The 16,419-nt window shown below is 45.8% G+C and overlaps 1 protein-coding gene across 3 annotated transcripts in view; it reads right to left on the bottom strand.

The window, feature by feature from the left end:
- The window catches only part of LOC142582788 (erlin-1-like), a 67,382-nt gene that overhangs the window by 34,336 nt on the left and 16,627 nt on the right, over positions 1 to 16,419 (bottom strand). The gene's annotated exons all lie outside the window — the stretch shown is intronic.

Here is a 16,419-nt window from a genome sequence, read left to right as displayed (position 1 = left end):
GGCGGTTTGTCGTGTGCGTATCATGGCCACGCACGCTTATATCGCCTTCCGTTTCTCTACCACGGGTGTGCTTTAAAACCACGGCGCTGCAAGTTTGCTTCAGAGACTTTCCTTTCCTTCCCTCTTCTCCGCCCTTAAACTGGCTCTCTTGACTACTACACGCAGAGACAAAGCAATAGTGCACGCATGCGATCCCATAGATGAAATGAATACATATATATATATATATATATATATATATATATATATATATATATATATAGGAAATTATCAGTCATAGCTCTCGTAGTATAGCCCTCTGGGCCGTTTCCTTTTTTTTCTTTCGAAAATAGTCCTATTAGGGTTATTATAATTACACGAAGGTATTTCGCCCTCGTCAGCAGCAGTCCTTGAGATAGTTAATCTGGCGGCTAGCTTCCCACGCTATGCGTGCCGCCCTCACACCTGTTTAAGCTTTTCCTAGACGCTAGAGTTATACTATGTCCGCGCAACCTTGAGCGATCGGAAAGCGCGTTTTCCCCTCTTGGCCGGCGGAGAAGGGAGGCTTTGTTCCGGCCGCAGAGCCCTCCACGTCTCAGTAAGGTGCCTGGTGGTGGTCTCGTGCGGACGATGCCCTCTCGGTGAGCGCATATTCCCCCTCATCTTTTAAGAGGTTCAATACTTACAAGCATTTGTCTCGCAAACCATATTTATTTCAAGGGAATTTTCAACGTCTCAATAATTTCTCTCGTCGTATTCGAGTGCTGATTACCGTGTTATAGTTTGTTAACGAAGCTTTCCCTCAAGTCTAATTATTTTAACGCAGTTTTCCTAGTCTCTAAAGCCGCTCGAGTTCACTCTTCTCCTCGGGTGGCCATTTTTCCAAGAAAGTATGCCTTCCAACCACTCGTAATCAGCAAAAATCGACCATCGCGGACAACATCAGTCCCTTTTCACGTAAGTATGAGGCTCGGAGCAGGAGCTATGGCGCTTGAAAGTAACCTGGGGCCTGACGAACCAACTGACTGAGCTATCTTTCCGGGCAACATCCAAGGGTCACGAGTTCAAATCACCTGTTATGTTCCTTTCCCCCCCCCCCCTTTTTCTTTTTTTTTTCTTTCCTTTTAATGTCTTTTCCTTTATTTTATCACTGTACGGGAACCCTCCTAAAAAAATATATTTATATATCCTCAATTATGTATGGTCACACATGTGCAGGTCATAAATACCTGGTTCTCTAGTCGAGTGCTATCCGTGCGGTATAACAGAGCTCAGATTGGTCCACCTTGACTGATCAAATAGGGCACCACGGTAGGTTAAATGAGGCGTACAACTCCTGCGGGACCCGCCGTGGTTGCTCAGTGGCTATGGTGTTAGACTGCTGAGAACGAGGTTGCGGGATCGGATCCCGGCCACGGCGGCCGTATTTCGATGGGGGCGAAATGCGAAAACACCCGTGTACTTAGAATTAGGTGCACGTTAAAGAACCCCAGGTGGTCGAAATTTCCGGAGTCCTCCACTACGGCGTGCCTCATAATCAGAAAGTGGTTTTGTCACGTAAAACCCCAGAATTTAATTTTTTAATTTAGCTCCTGCGGGGACGGTAGAGTATCCGCCTCCCATGCAAGAGGACCGTGGTTCAAATCCCGGTGCCGCGCAATTCTCCACTAGAAAATAGAAAAAAAAAACGTATGTTGAGAAAATTGCACAAACAGGCCTGGAGTGCAGCCTGATCCCGGTGACCAGAACCGGTAACGCGCTCTCTCACCAGAGCAGGATTGGCCACCCTGGTGCAGTACTTGGCCACAACCTCCTATATGAATACAACAATCAAACCCCATCCCTCAGTCCCCAGTAGCTGCGAAGCAACTGACCACGGCGGCGGTCAGATCTGTGACGCAGCAGAGGGTGCTAAGAATACCTGGCTCCGGACAGGCCACCATTGGAATCTGAACCTGGCAACGTTTAACGTTAGAACATTATCTAGTGAGGCGAGTCTAGCAGTGTTATTGGAGGAATTAGAGGGTAGTAAATGGGATATAATAGGGCTCAGTGAGGTTAGGAGGACAAAAGAAGCATATACAGTGCTAAAAAGCGGGCACGTACTGTGCTACCGGGGCTTAGCGGAGAGACGAGAACTAGGAGTCGGATTCCTGATTAATAAGGAAATACCTGGTAACTATACAGGAATTCTATAGCATTAACGAGAGGGTGGCAGGTCTTGTTGTGAAACTTAATAAGAGGTACAAATTGAAGGTGGTACAAGTCTATGCCCCTACATGCAGTCATGATGACCAAGAAGTCGAAAGCTTTTATGAAGACGTGGAATCAGCGATGGGTAAAGTCAAAACAAAATACACTATACTGATGGGCGACTTCAATGCCAGGGTAGGCAAGAAGCAGGCTGGAGACAAGTCAGTGGGGGAATATGGCATAGGCTCTAGGAATAGCAGAGGAAAGTTATTAGTAGAGTTTGCAGAACAGAATAATATGCGGATAATGAATACCTTTTTCCGCAAGCGGGTTAGCCAAAAGTGGACGTGGAGGAGCCCGAATGGTGAGACTAGAAATGAAATCGACTTCATACTCTGCGCGAAACCTGGCATCATACAAGATGTAGACGTGCTCGGCAAGGTACGCTGCAGTGACCATAGGATGGTAAGAACTCGAATTAGCCTAGACTTGAGGAGGGAGCGGAAGAAACTGGTACACAAGAAGCCAATCAATGAGTTAGCGGTAAGAGGGAAACTAGAGGAATTCCGGACCAAGCTACAGAACAGGTACTCGGCTTTAACTCAGGAAGAGGACCTTAGTGTTGAAGCAATGAACGACAATCTCATTGGCATCATTAAGGAGTGCGCAATAGAAGTCGGTGATAACGCCGTTAGACAGGAAACCAGTAAGCTATCGCAGGAGACGAAATATCTGGTCAAGAAACGCCAATGTATGAAAGCCTCTAACCCTACAGCTAGAATAGAACTGGCAGAACTTTCTAAGTTAATCAACAAGCGTAAGACAGCAGACATCAGGAAGTATAATATGGATAGAATTGAACAGGCTCTCAGGAATGGAGGAAGCCTAAAAACAGTGAAGAAGAAACTAGGAATAGGCAAGAATCAGATGTGTGCGTTAAGAGACAAAGCCGGCAATATCGTTACTAATATGGATGAGATAGTTCAAGTGGCTGAGGAGTTCTATCGAGATTTATACAGTACCAGTGGCATCCATGATGATAGTGGAAGAGAGAATAGCCTAGAGGAATTCGAAATCCCCCAGGTAACGCCAGAAGAAGTAAAGAAAGCCTTAGGAGCTATGCAAAGGTGGAAGGCAGCTGGGGAGGATCAGGTAACAGCAGATTTGTTGAAGGATGGTGGTCAGATTGTTCTAGAGAAACTGGCCACCCTGCATACGCAATGCCTCATAACCTCGAGCGTACCGGAATCTTGGAAGAACGCTAACATAATCCTAATCCATAAGAAAGGGGACGCCAAAGACTTGAAAAATTATAGACCGATCAGCTTACTGTCCGTTGCCTATAAAGTATTTACTAAGGTAATCGCAAATAGAATCAGGAACACCTTAGACTTCTGTCAACCAAAGGACCAGGCAGGATTCCGTAAAGGCTACTCAACAATAGACCATATTCACACTATCAATCAAGTGATAGAGAAATGTGCTGAATATAACCAACCCTTATATATAGCTTTCATTGATTACGAGAAAGCGTTTGATTCAGTCGAAACCTCAGCAGTCGTGGAGGCATTGCGGAATCGGGGTGTAGACGAGCCGTATGTAAAAATACTGAAAGATATCTATAGCGGCTCCACAGCCACTGTAGTCCTCCATAAAGAAAGCAACAAAATGCCAATAAAGAAAGGCGCCGGGCAGGGAGATACGATCTCTCCAATGCTATTCACAGCATGTTTACAGGAGGTGTTCAGAGACCTGGAGTGGGAAGAATTGGGGATAAAAGTTGATGGAGAATACCTTAGCAACTTGCGATTCGCTGATGATATTGCCTTGCTTAGTAACTCAGGGGACCAATTGCAATGCATGCTCACTGACCTGGAGAGGCAAAGCAGAAGGGTGGGTCTGAAAATTAATCTGCAGAAAACTAAAGTAATGTTTAACAGTCTCGGAAGAGAACAGCAGTTTACGATAGGTAGCGAGGCACTGGAAGTGGTAAGGGAATACATCTACTTAGGGCAGGTAGTGACCACAGATCCGGATCATGAGACTGAAATAACCAGAAGAATAAGAATGGGCTGGGGTGCGTTTGGCAGGCATTCTCAAATCATGAACAGCAGGTTGCCATTATCCCTCAAAAGGAAAGTGTATAACAGCTGTGTGTTACCAGTACTCACATATGGGGCAGAAACCTGGAGGCTTACGAAAAGGGTTCTGCTGAAATTGAGGACGACGCAACGAGCTACGGAAAGAAGAATGATGGGTGTAACATTAAGGGATAAGAAAAGAGCAGCTTGGATGAGGCAACAAACGCGGGTAAATGACATCTTAGTTGAAATCAAGAAAAAGAAATGGGCATGGGCCGGACATGTAATGAGGAGGGAAGATAACCGATGGTCATTAAGGGTTATGGAGTGGATTCCAAGGGAAAGGAAGCGTAGCAGGGGGCGGCAGAAAGTTAGGTGGGCGGATGACATTAAGACATTTGCAGGGACAACATGGCCACAATTAGTACATGACCGGGGTAGTTGGAGAAGTATGGGAGAGGCCTTTGCCCTGCAGTGGGCGTAACTAGGCTGGTGATGATGATGATGATGATGATGATGATGATGATGATGATGAAATCAACATACACAGGTGTTTTCGCATTTTACCTCCATCAAAATGTGGCCACCGCAGCCGACCCGTGGCTACCATAGCCACTAAATAACCATGGCGAATTGAAGCCTACACGTATGAGCTAAATTAAAAACAAGTCACAAATGTGATTTTTTTTTTAAATGTTAGTTCGAACTGTTTTTCTGTTTGCCACCACAAAAAGTAAACAGACAATTCAGTTTTTTTCACCACAGTCACTGGGCTACCGTGGCAGCTCTCATTGAGATCTGCTGGCTTCAAGGGACTGCAACTAACAGAAAAATCAAGCCCCTTATTTGCCCTTAGTCTCTCCTCGCTCATTGCTGTTTACCAGTCACGATGTTATCTACACTGCTTACAACAGTTTATATTATTAAAGGTCCAAAGAGGCTTTTTAACTTGTGAAAGAGGATTTTGTTGTAAGACACTGAAGCTTGAAGAAGGTCCGAATCCATGCAGCTTTGCATTACACCTAGAGTGCAGACTTTAACCAGAAGCATCCACTCATATCCACTGTAAATATTTTGCTCACTGCCTGACTGGGCCAACTCGGTGCAACTGTTTCTTTTTTCTCTTTTGTTTAAGAAAATACAAATTTCAAGACGCTGGGTTAATCTCTGATAAACCTTCTTGGTTCGGGATTGTTTCATTTGTCAAATTCAGTGACGCTACTGGCCCAATCCATTGTGGAGAAACATTTGGAGCAGGTTTATGAACGCGATTGCAAGCTATATAATATGGTGCTTTTACAAAGGGCAATGCATGTGAAAGCAATAAGTGGTCACTGGTTCAGAAATTCAAACACTAAAAATTACACCCCTCCCCTTTTATCACAGTCCTTATTGTAGACTGCGATGAAGCAGTGGTGTCCTAAGATGTGCTTAAAGAAGCATGGAAGTACTTGGACGTGCTATGTGCAGAATTCAAATGCGCCTCGAAAACCTTCAGCGTGACCTTGCTCCTATAAATGTATCCTTTAAAATTGAGCACTCTTTTGAAAAATGGTACTGCCAGCCGTATGAAATATTCACTTATTTTTCCCTGTGCTGTGATTCAATGACAACAATTTACTTGAAATACTGTGATGGTCGGCGCTGCCGGAATGGTTCGTTTTCGCTCGCCACACTGCTCGATGTGCATTGCGCACTGTCGCGAAGTGCAGATACTATATGGGCATGACGTTTGACTATGCCCATATAACACTGTCAGGTTGGGCTGTGATTGGCGAATTCAGTTTGGAGCTTTCTGCCTACACACGAGCTTTCGCCATTCCATCCAGTAAGCGCAAAAACAAACTTCGCGAAAGCGTTCGGGATAGTTGCCGGCATGTCAACCATGGACCCAATCTCGGCTTCCAGCCACCAATTTAGCCCGTGATCTCACGCCCTATCAATGAAACGGTTTACGGATCCGAACATATTGGAGGCCATCTTGCCATGACAACCTGCCGGCCACCGTGTCAGGTGGCAGTATGGCTACAGCATGGCTTAAACAGCAGTGCTGTGTCAGCATCCAGCGGCGAAAGTTCCTGTTTGGTGCCGAGTCGACCAAAATCTTGGTAATGGCCATACGCCATTCTTATGTCGTGAAACGCCACGACAATAAAGTGGGGGATAAGCAACAAATTGAATAGTGGTAAAGCTGTTCACAGCCACCATGTCTGTGCCCATGTACACGTTATGTTAAAAAAATCGAGCCAGACCCCACACAGCATCCAAAACTTTGATCACTGTTTTTTACATTCGTCATACAGGAGCACGGGATCTGGCTCGGTGCCAGCACGTTTGCTCGCTGGCACCAGAAAATCGAAGTTGTTCCGTTGCCTAAGCAACCTGTGTGTGTCGAGGTGGAAGGTAGTGAATACAGACAGCAACCCGTGGAAGAAGTATCAGCACAATCCCTTGACTCGACCCACCGCGGAGCTAATGCAGCTGCTGGTCCATACTATGCCACTTTAGATGGCACAGTAAAGCACTGCTTGAGGGTATGGTTTCATTTTTTGAAAGGTAAGCCACCCTTTCGGCCCAGAGTGGGCACAGATTTTTTGTGTTTCGCTGAAGTGCAGCAGGATGTGGCAAAGTTTGCCTCTCGGCATAGTTCAGCACAATTGGCACAGCAGTAGCATCACTGCAAATTTCAGGTGCTGATTTCAGCACTGATTTCAGACTCGTTTCAGACCTGATTCAGCACTGATTTCAGACCAGACTGATTTCAGTCGAATGTTCACCTTCGGACACGGTTTAGAATTATAATGCTACAGTGCAGGATCACAGGATGGAACAGGCATTGTGGACAACGCAGCACTGACTTCCAATTTTATATAATTAAAAACAGTGCATTTACACAGACACACGCGTGCACAAAGCAACATTACTCTTTATTGTCAACAGTGAACTGTAATGCACAATTAAACATAAACATGTGGCTAACTACACCCATGCCTAAGAAAATGCCATTCCATCATCAGACAAAGCTATCAAAGGGGCAATGGAACAAGTATTACCTGGGCATGCAATCTTTCCAGCCTCAATAATTTTTCACATATTATGATTGTGTATGCTAAGAACGGTGCATATTTAAAACCATTTAACCGTTTGAGGGTCGATTTTTTTCACCATATACGACCGCCCAGGGTCGATCTTTTTTATTGCAGATTCCTATTCTTCTTTGGGACTTATTTCGAAAAACATTTGCCGTAATTTTTGTGTAGGGTGACCATAAAGTGAGAAAAAAATATTTTGAGTTGGTATATATGTACTATTCATTCATGAATAACAACAATAAAAAAAAGGAAATAAACCTATAAGAATTAAAAATTTGATGCCTTGTTATACACATAGTTCAAGGCTTTGAAAATGCACACACGAGAATATTTCGCAAAACTCAAATGTTCCTGCTCTTACGCTAATATGTACATACATAGCGTAATAAAACTGTGTAGGTGCACGCACTCAAGGAAACTACGTGGTTGTGTGCCCATCAAAAAAGGAAAACGTGTGACAAACTTCCGCTAATCTTCATCTTATCGGCAACCAGAGGCAATTAGTTTTCGCGAGGGTCCAAAAAGAAAAGACACGGAAACGCATGCACGGCGGCATCCTTCCTATGCGCACCCCTGTGAGCACTAAACGAGTGAGAAACAAACGGTCGGCCTTAGAGCGATTAGTAACCAGACAGCCATCAGTTTTGCAAGCGCAAAAAGCCGAAACCGCCGGCGGAACAAAACCCAAATCGCCGCACGCCCTCGCGCCAATACGCGAGCGGTAGTATATAGACGCTGTGGGGATGCGCGACTCATGTGCGTCCCCAGATATCTTGTTTTCCCCCATCTCCTGCAATCCCGCTTCGCCGCGTGGCCTGCGTGACGCCCGCGGCGGTCGATGTGATTGAAGCGCAGCGCGAGAGATGGCGCGAGTGTTGTGCTGCTACCGGCGGGGTTACTTGGGTGCGGGAGCGGAAGGCGCTCTCTCTTCGGGTTCGGGAAGCAAGCGGGACGGACGTGCCGTGCTGCGCGTGCGCCGACCCATGCTTCTGCGAGACCGTCTCGCGTGGCCGCCTTGGAATGCGCCATCGTTGGCGTGACCGTACACGCGAACGACCAGGCATTGGGATCCAGCATGGGGCGAACATATTCACTCGCTATGCGGTCGCGGTAAGTCGGACTTCTAGATTTGTCGCGCGCCCATCGGCATGTTTTGTGGATAGCAACTCGGCTAGCAGGCATTGATCTATGAAAGGTGCAATAAATGCCCTTGTGATTGTTTGCACTACTGTGTTGTCGTTCCTTTGTCCCAAGAGTACGGGAGGAGAACCCCACAATGCACGGTAGCAAACTATCTCTAAAACAAACCATGCGATTAAAATCAAGAGAGGGAGGCACACAAAAAACATTCCCTGTATTCCCACATTGTGGGAGCACATGACAGAAAAGAAAAAGTTAGGAAATTGGCGTTCTTTTTAAATGTACAGAGGGCGCCGTAAATAAACGGCATCGACCAATTTTGGACTTGTTCGCGGCGCCGTATATTTACGTTCGTATACGCCGTATATTTAAGGGTTAAGGGTCACAGTCATATGTACATGTATGATGGCAATGAAACATTTGAAAAAGCGCACCTTTTCAGAACAAAGCGCTGCCTAGCGTCGCTCTGGGCATGCTGCAACCTGCCATGACTTCTAGAAGAAAATAGAATTGTGGTTCTACCCCTCTGCTTCCGGCAAAAATGATTTTTCGCTTCGCTCTATGGTGGCTACCACCATGGTAGCCTCGTTTGGAAGTATTCATGCTTCGCCTAGTTTATTGCTGCATGCACTTTATAATCAGCATTCTTGCGTATGTCGGTTTAACCCTTTGAGGGCCAATGACGTAAATATACGGCGCCGCGAAAAAGTCCAAAATTATCGATGCCGTATATTTACGGCGCCGTCTGTACGCTTAAAAAGCGCCCCAATTTCCTAACTTTTTCTTTTCTGTCATGTGCTGCCACTATGTGGGAATACAGGGAATTTTTTTACGTGCCTCCCTCTCTGAGTTTTCGTTGCATGGTTTGTTTTAGGGCTAGTTTTCTCCAGCGCATATATACTACCGCTTGCGCATTGGTGCGCGCGCAGACGGGCAGTGGTTTGTGTTTTGTTTTCGCGGGCGGTTTTGGCTTCTTGCGCTTGCAAAACTAATGGCTATCTCGTTACTAATCGCTCAATGGGCACCCGCCTCTTTCTCGCTCGTTTAGTGCTCACAGAGGTGAGCATAGGAAGGATGCCGCCATGCATGCGTTTCCGTTGCTTTTTCTTTTTTTAGACCCTCACGAAAACTAATTGCCTCTGGTTGGCGATAAGATGAAGATTAGCGGAAGTTTGTCACACGTTTTCCTTTTATGATGGACACACAACCACACAGTTTCCTTGAGTGCGCGCACCTACACAATTTTATTACGCTATGTATGTACAGGCGCCGACAAAAAGTGGCATACTCCACGCAGATTGCTACTGCATCAGCGTCGCTCGGCATTTTGGCGAGCTGAAGCACGAAACATTGACACGAGTCAAGCGACATGCTTGCAGATAATAAAGGGCACCCATTGGCTGTCTCAATCCCAGATGCTGCCTGTAGATGGTGTTGCGATGCAGTTTGCCATTGCTCCGGCTCCCGCTGCATGGAGTATACCCCTTTTGTCGGCGCCTGTACGTATTAGTGTAAGAGCAGGAACATTTGAGTCTTGGGAAATATTCTCGTGTGTGCATTTTCAAAGCCTTGAACTATGTGTATAACAATGCATCAAATTTTTATTCCTTATAAGTTTATTTTCTTTTTATTGTTGTTATTCATGAATTAAGAGTACATATATACCAACGCAAACTATTTTTTCTCACTTTACAGTCACTCTAGAAAAATTGCGGTAAATTTTTTTCGAAATAAGTCCCTAAGAAGAATTGGAATCTGCAATAAAAAAAATCGACCCTGGGCGGTCGCATATGGCGAAAAAAAATCGACCCTTAAAGGGTTAACAGGCATCTGGAAACATGATTTCTATCTCGTTTCTTATCCACGAAAATGGTACCACGAGAAGCTTGTCTGCATGGCTGTCCTATAGGCATGCGATTACTTTGTTCACAGGTGGGCACACACAAGCCAGTGAAACTGCTGTGCTTGCATCCTTCTTTTTACGAGATGTATGAGAACTGATGGAATATTGATTGGCAATCTAACAATTGATTACAGCAACCTTCTTACTCGCTTTGTTTTTCTGACAACTACACATCAAATTGTTTGCAAGCGCTCATATGACATGCCTCGCTTTCGCTAATGGCTGCATATCCTGGGGCGGTATCTCCAACAATCCAGTTCACTTTTCCATTCTTCTGGTTTTTTGTCCTTGGTTCGGATATGGCTCAAGGACCACCACACCAGCATATTTACTGCGATTGAACCCTCAGCATGACATGATAAAAATGAAAAATGGAATGGAATGTTTCAGAACATGGGCCTTAGCTGTGTCACAAATATTTAAAACATAAAATTAAGTATAGTGTGAATTTTATTACATTTCTAATAAAGTAATTATGCAAGTTTATTATTACTATTATTTCACATGAAAACACACATGCACATGCAGAGAGGAAAATAGGGATGGAGCAGTCTGGCAACTGCTACCGAGAGGGGCACAAAGCCTGGCTACTCATTAGGAAGGAGGAGACAGAAAAGGACGTTGAAGAAGGGAAGAAGAAGAATAAAACAGCAAGATGACAGGCCACAAAGATGGAAGGCAAGGCATGCAGTGAGCAAGTATGAACAGAACATATATACAGGAACAGAAAAAAAAACACATGCAGTTTGCACTAATTACAGAAGGACGTAAAAATACAAAAAAGTAGTTAGCAGAAGAAAAATTTGTTCCTCGTCTCTCACAAATGAAAAGCCAAGCCAGTTTCTTGTAGAAAATAAGCAGAGTGCCATGAGCCTAGTCGTGTCGAGAGGCACAGCCACTCGGATACAACCAGAGAGAGAGAGAGAGAGAGAGTTATTTACAGAAAGGCAGAGAGGTCGGCCTGAGCTATAACTTGCTCTAGCCTACTGCTCTACACTGGGGAAAAGGGACGGGGAGGAAAAGGGCTGATGAATGATGATGACGGTATGAGGAAGAGATGCGTAACACATCCATGTATTCAACAATAAACCAGGTACCATATTTACTTGCATAATGATCGCACTTTTTTGACAAAACAATTGATGCAAATTCAGGGGTGCAATCATTAAGCGGGTTAAATATCCCACAAAAAAAAAAATTTTTTTTTCAACCCGCATTTGCTGCGGGATGACAACAGGACTACAAATAGGCGGCTGCTGCTGTATGTAGTGCGGGACACCAAAACAAGAATGGCGGCCGGCGAAGCGAGCCGAACGCACAGAGCCCGATTTTCTTCTCGGGAGTACATTACATGCATTGAAAGTTTCTTCCGTATCAGTAATGAATAATATCGTTAATATCGGCAAGTTTGCGGCAATAATGTTAGCCATGTCCACTTCAAGGGGACAGAAACAGATGGCCGTGCTTAGCTGCCAGGGACATAGAAACACATGGCCGGCATGCTGCGGAAACTGCGGCATCTGTCTTCACTACTATCCTAATAAGGCACGCTTCCGCTAAGGGTGGGTGAATATCTTAGCTGTGTTACAAGTGTCGGCGTATGAATAGGGTACACTTCTAACGTATCAGTGTAAACGTGGCTGCTGTCACGAGTGCAGACGAGAAGAATCAAAAGGCGCCTTTTTTGTTGTTGTTAACCACAACTACTATAAAGCCTACACATAATAAAGGCAAGTTTGGTTGCAGCTTTTCTTTTTGGCACGGAAGTGCGGAAAGTGATGAAAGGAATGAAATGGTGCATCTGCTTAAGAATGTTTGGTGCGTGCAGACCGCTTGGTTTGTCTTGAAGAGTCGTTCACGTAGCATTCGACACATGGTAAGGGCGACCATTATTAGCTAGACTTGGCACGCGACATATCGTTGTGACAAGTTTGGGGTGCGACCATTACATAAAAAAAAAAAAAAATCGAATTTTGACGATAAAATTCAGGGGTGCGATCATTACACGAGTGCGATCATTATGCGAGTAAATACAGTATAAAACAGCATACATTAAAGGGCCCCTCACGAGGTCTGGCCATTTCGAGCTGACAAGCTCAGAGCATACAATGCACGATAACGATCGTGTCTGCAAAGTATTAGATTGCTATGCGCTGCGAAAAGATCTTAAATTTTAAACCGAACGCCGTTCTCCCTTCTTGCAGCTGCTGCACTCCAAGCCAGGGGATGATGTACACGTGCTAGTGCGCCTACGTACACGTGTTTATGCTGTGACGTCGCTTGTGGTGACACGTGACTTTGAGAATTATTCAAGGAAACATCTGTTATTTATGTAAGATGTTGCTTGAATAGACAAATCAAATCTTAGAAAAATAATAAAACACACAAACCGAATGTCTATGCGTTTTTGTTTTGCTTCGCACCACAAAGGGATTTACATCATCCAGTCACACGCGCAGACACCGAAACTATGTCATTTTCTACCACGCTCAAGTGTGGGATCATGCTTTGTGATCCGCTCGTGTCTGCCTCAGTATTTGTGAAGCACTCACTTATATTGCTAGTCAGGTGTCTTTGTGCACAGAGCGCAACATATACACTGCGCGAAACAAGACAATCACAACAGCTCGCGTGCGACGCCATCAGTGGAAATACACCATGCCGCAAAAAAGCAAGGAGAAAAAAAAATGAAGGTGGGGCCCATGACGTAGGCGTCACACGATCCTCGAGGTCCGGTGTGGGAGAACGCAGGGAAGGAATTTCGCTTGTGGGGGCTAGATGGGGCAAGTGGAGAGACTGTCTCGCTTGGTAGTGGAGCTCGCCTCCTGAAATATCTCTATATCAGCTATTAATGAGCCGATTTGAAAAATTTTTGCAGCAAGATGCTCCCTAGAAGACATGTAACAACTTCCATCATATAACCAAAGTTTGCAATGGTGCCTGGTGAGGGGTCTGACATTTTATTGTCACCTGAAAAATTATTTGTTTTTTCTCGAAATAAGTTGCTGTAAAGAACTGAAGTCTTTCATAAAAAATTTAGACCCTATGGAGACGCATTTCCAAAACAATTTGACCGCCAAAGGGTTAAGGATGCCGAGCACATACACATGCTACAGTGAGCTGATAGTCAAGCTTAGCTTAATGAGAAGTGAAACTTACACCCCTGTCACATGGGCAAACTTAAGGGCACTTTGAGTGAGCGCACTTTGCCGCTAGTGTCATTCTTAGGCTGCCACACTGGAATGCTTAAGTGACACTGCAGAGCGCACTTATTGGCGAGTGTGTTCAGTGAACACACATAGCGGCAGTGAAGTGTGCAGCCTCGTTATCAATGAGTACAAAAATAAATAAAGTAATATTGAAAGCAGAGTCAGGAGTAATTTTGATACAGTCGAGCCCACATATAACTTAAGACGAACTTTCGCAAACGACCAAGAGCCGTGCGACCGTCAAAATATAGATAATTTCAATGGCATAAAATCGCACGTATAACGAATGTCTTTAAGCCCCACCAATTGGTTACAGCGAACGGACGGCGTAAACCCGCCGTCGCAATGCGAAATAACGATGACCTCCGACCCCGTTGCGCGCACGGTCCGTTTCCCAAGCCTCCTCAGAGGTGAACTGTCCATTTCGTTTCTCTAATTTTGTGCCTCTCTACCCTCTCCCTGCCGTCACTTGCTGCCCACAAGTGTTGTCGTGTGGCTTCCAAAATCGCCCTCCTGCCCATCCTCACAACTCCGCCCCCCCTCTCACTCTTTCTTGCAACTCCTTCGCTGTCTTGGCACGCACACTACGGCACCAGTTAAAGTTCAGAAGTTTTGTTTTGTGGCCACTGGTATTGCGGAACCATGCATGGACGAGGACATCGCTTGCGAAGTGCAGGCAGAGAGCGGCGTGGAGGAATCAGATGACGATAAAAACTTTGGAGCCAGCACCTATAAGCGTGCCTGTAGCCAAGGGCCTCGGCGAAGAGCACACTTCTGGTTTAAATAAACTGGAGACCTCCCTTATCAGATCTACACTGCAGAAACAGATGAGCATTACAAACTTCTCTGCGAAAAAATAAGTTTTGTATTTTGTAGCCACTTTTCTTTTTCTTTTTGAGCTGTCATCCACTTACTACAAACTTTGGGGTATAACGAACAGAGGCCGCGTAACGCTCAGGTTCGTTATAATTGGCTCGACTGTAACATTATTTTTAAATTGCTAACATTAGAAAGTAATAACATGTGCCACACTAATAAAAAAAGCCAACAACTACTCTCGCTCTTGGGCTGTTTACGGCCACGCCGGGTAATGGCCGCATAGTTGTTTGGCGGAACATGTCGTTTGAACTGGCACTGGTCAAGTCGTTGTCGCTTGTTTGTACAAACAGGACACGAGTTATCAAAAAGCAACATGGTCGGAGTTAACAAAATTGACAAACATATGCTTTGACTTCTGACTCCCGATCACCATTGCCACCAATTTGAAAGAACACTTTTCTTTCTCATGTAGCAGCACGCCACCAAAATTATGCTCAGCGCCCTGAAGTGCACCTGCTCAAAGTACACTTTAGTTTGGTTTGCCCATGTGACAGGGGTATTAGCTTATTAGATAGTCATGCTGTGTGTGTACATTTTGCATCGTATTATTGCAATATCATCGAAAGATGCTGCAAGGATGAGCCACCGCGAGAACGACGACGAAGTGGGTCTGTGCCCTTGGCGCGAGCGAATGTCGGCCTGGTGCTCTGGCTCCAGTCCAGTGTAAATAGCCTGTAAATAGCTTCTTCCGTCTGTGTCTTTCTACACATAACATTCTTGTGGAGGTGAGCGATCTTCGTCCTCGCCACGGAACTCCGGAGTGGTCGGTACATCGAGCTTGTCACCATGCCTCCCGGTGACGAGACCGCCTCTACAACGGCTTCGGCTTGTCCGACTGCTCCATTCATCATGGTTGCCCAATATCGCGACACTGGTATGTTCTCTGGCCTGGAGGGACAGGACATTGACGAATGGATCAAACTCTATGAACACGCCAGTGCTAATAACAAATGGGACCCAACGATTATGCTCGCCATTGTCATCTTTTATCTCTACGGCACCCCACGCGTGTGGCACCAAACGCATGACGACGAGATAACCAGTTGAGACAGTTTCAAAGAAAAGCTACGGGAACTGTTCGGAGACCCCATTGGGCGCAATGTTGCCGCGAGAAAGGCTCTTACGTCTCGTGTTCATACATCTACAGAGACGTACGTTTCATACATCCTCGACGTCTTGGCTCTATGCCACATAGCTGACAATACTATGTCTGAAGCAGATAAAGTGCTAAAAGGTATTGCCAACAACGCTTTCAATTTGCTTGTTTTCGGCAATGTCTCGACTATCGATGTCATCATAAAAGAATGCCATCGCCTTCAACAAGCCAAGAGCCGCCGTATCACACACCACATCACGTGGCTACCCAACACTGCTGCTACATCGACATGTGAGGGTCGACCGTGTCAGACCACCACCTGTGACGACGTAATTCGGATTGTTCACCGCGAGCTCGGGGCCGCCTGTTCTCCAGCTTTCTCTGCGACACCTCCCGATCCACCAGCAACCACAATTGCGATGATTCAGGCCGTCCTCAGACAGGAATTTGAGAACATGGGTCTGAACTGCGTGTGTTCAACGTCTCAGCCCAGCGTTCCCCAGTTCTCTAGCGGCCCTCCTTGTCCCCGGCAGTCTCGCCCTCCTCTCGACCCTCCTCGTCCCCACATCTCGTCGCAACCCGTCCAAATGGCATACCCCTCATGACAGGCCGATCTGCTTCCACTGCTGTCGCATCGGCCACGTCGCTCGTCACTGCTGCAACCGATGGCCACCACCTCCTCGGACATACACCGCCGCTTATTACCACACCTTTGGACCTTCTGATCCCTATGCCACCCACCATGAACTCACTGCCGCTGATGCCCCTGCTCCGAACCTTCACTACAACTGCTCGCCCTCACCTCGATGCCATCAGTCTCGTTCACCCCAACCCCGTCGCTTCTCTT

The sequence above is a fragment of the Dermacentor variabilis genome, chromosome 1, assembly GCF_050947875.1.
Source record: "Dermacentor variabilis isolate Ectoservices chromosome 1, ASM5094787v1, whole genome shotgun sequence".
NCBI classification, from domain to species: Eukaryota; Metazoa; Arthropoda; class Arachnida; order Ixodida; family Ixodidae; genus Dermacentor; species Dermacentor variabilis.
Note: the sequence above shows the minus strand (reverse complement) of the source record. Positions and strands in the feature narration are given on the sequence as shown.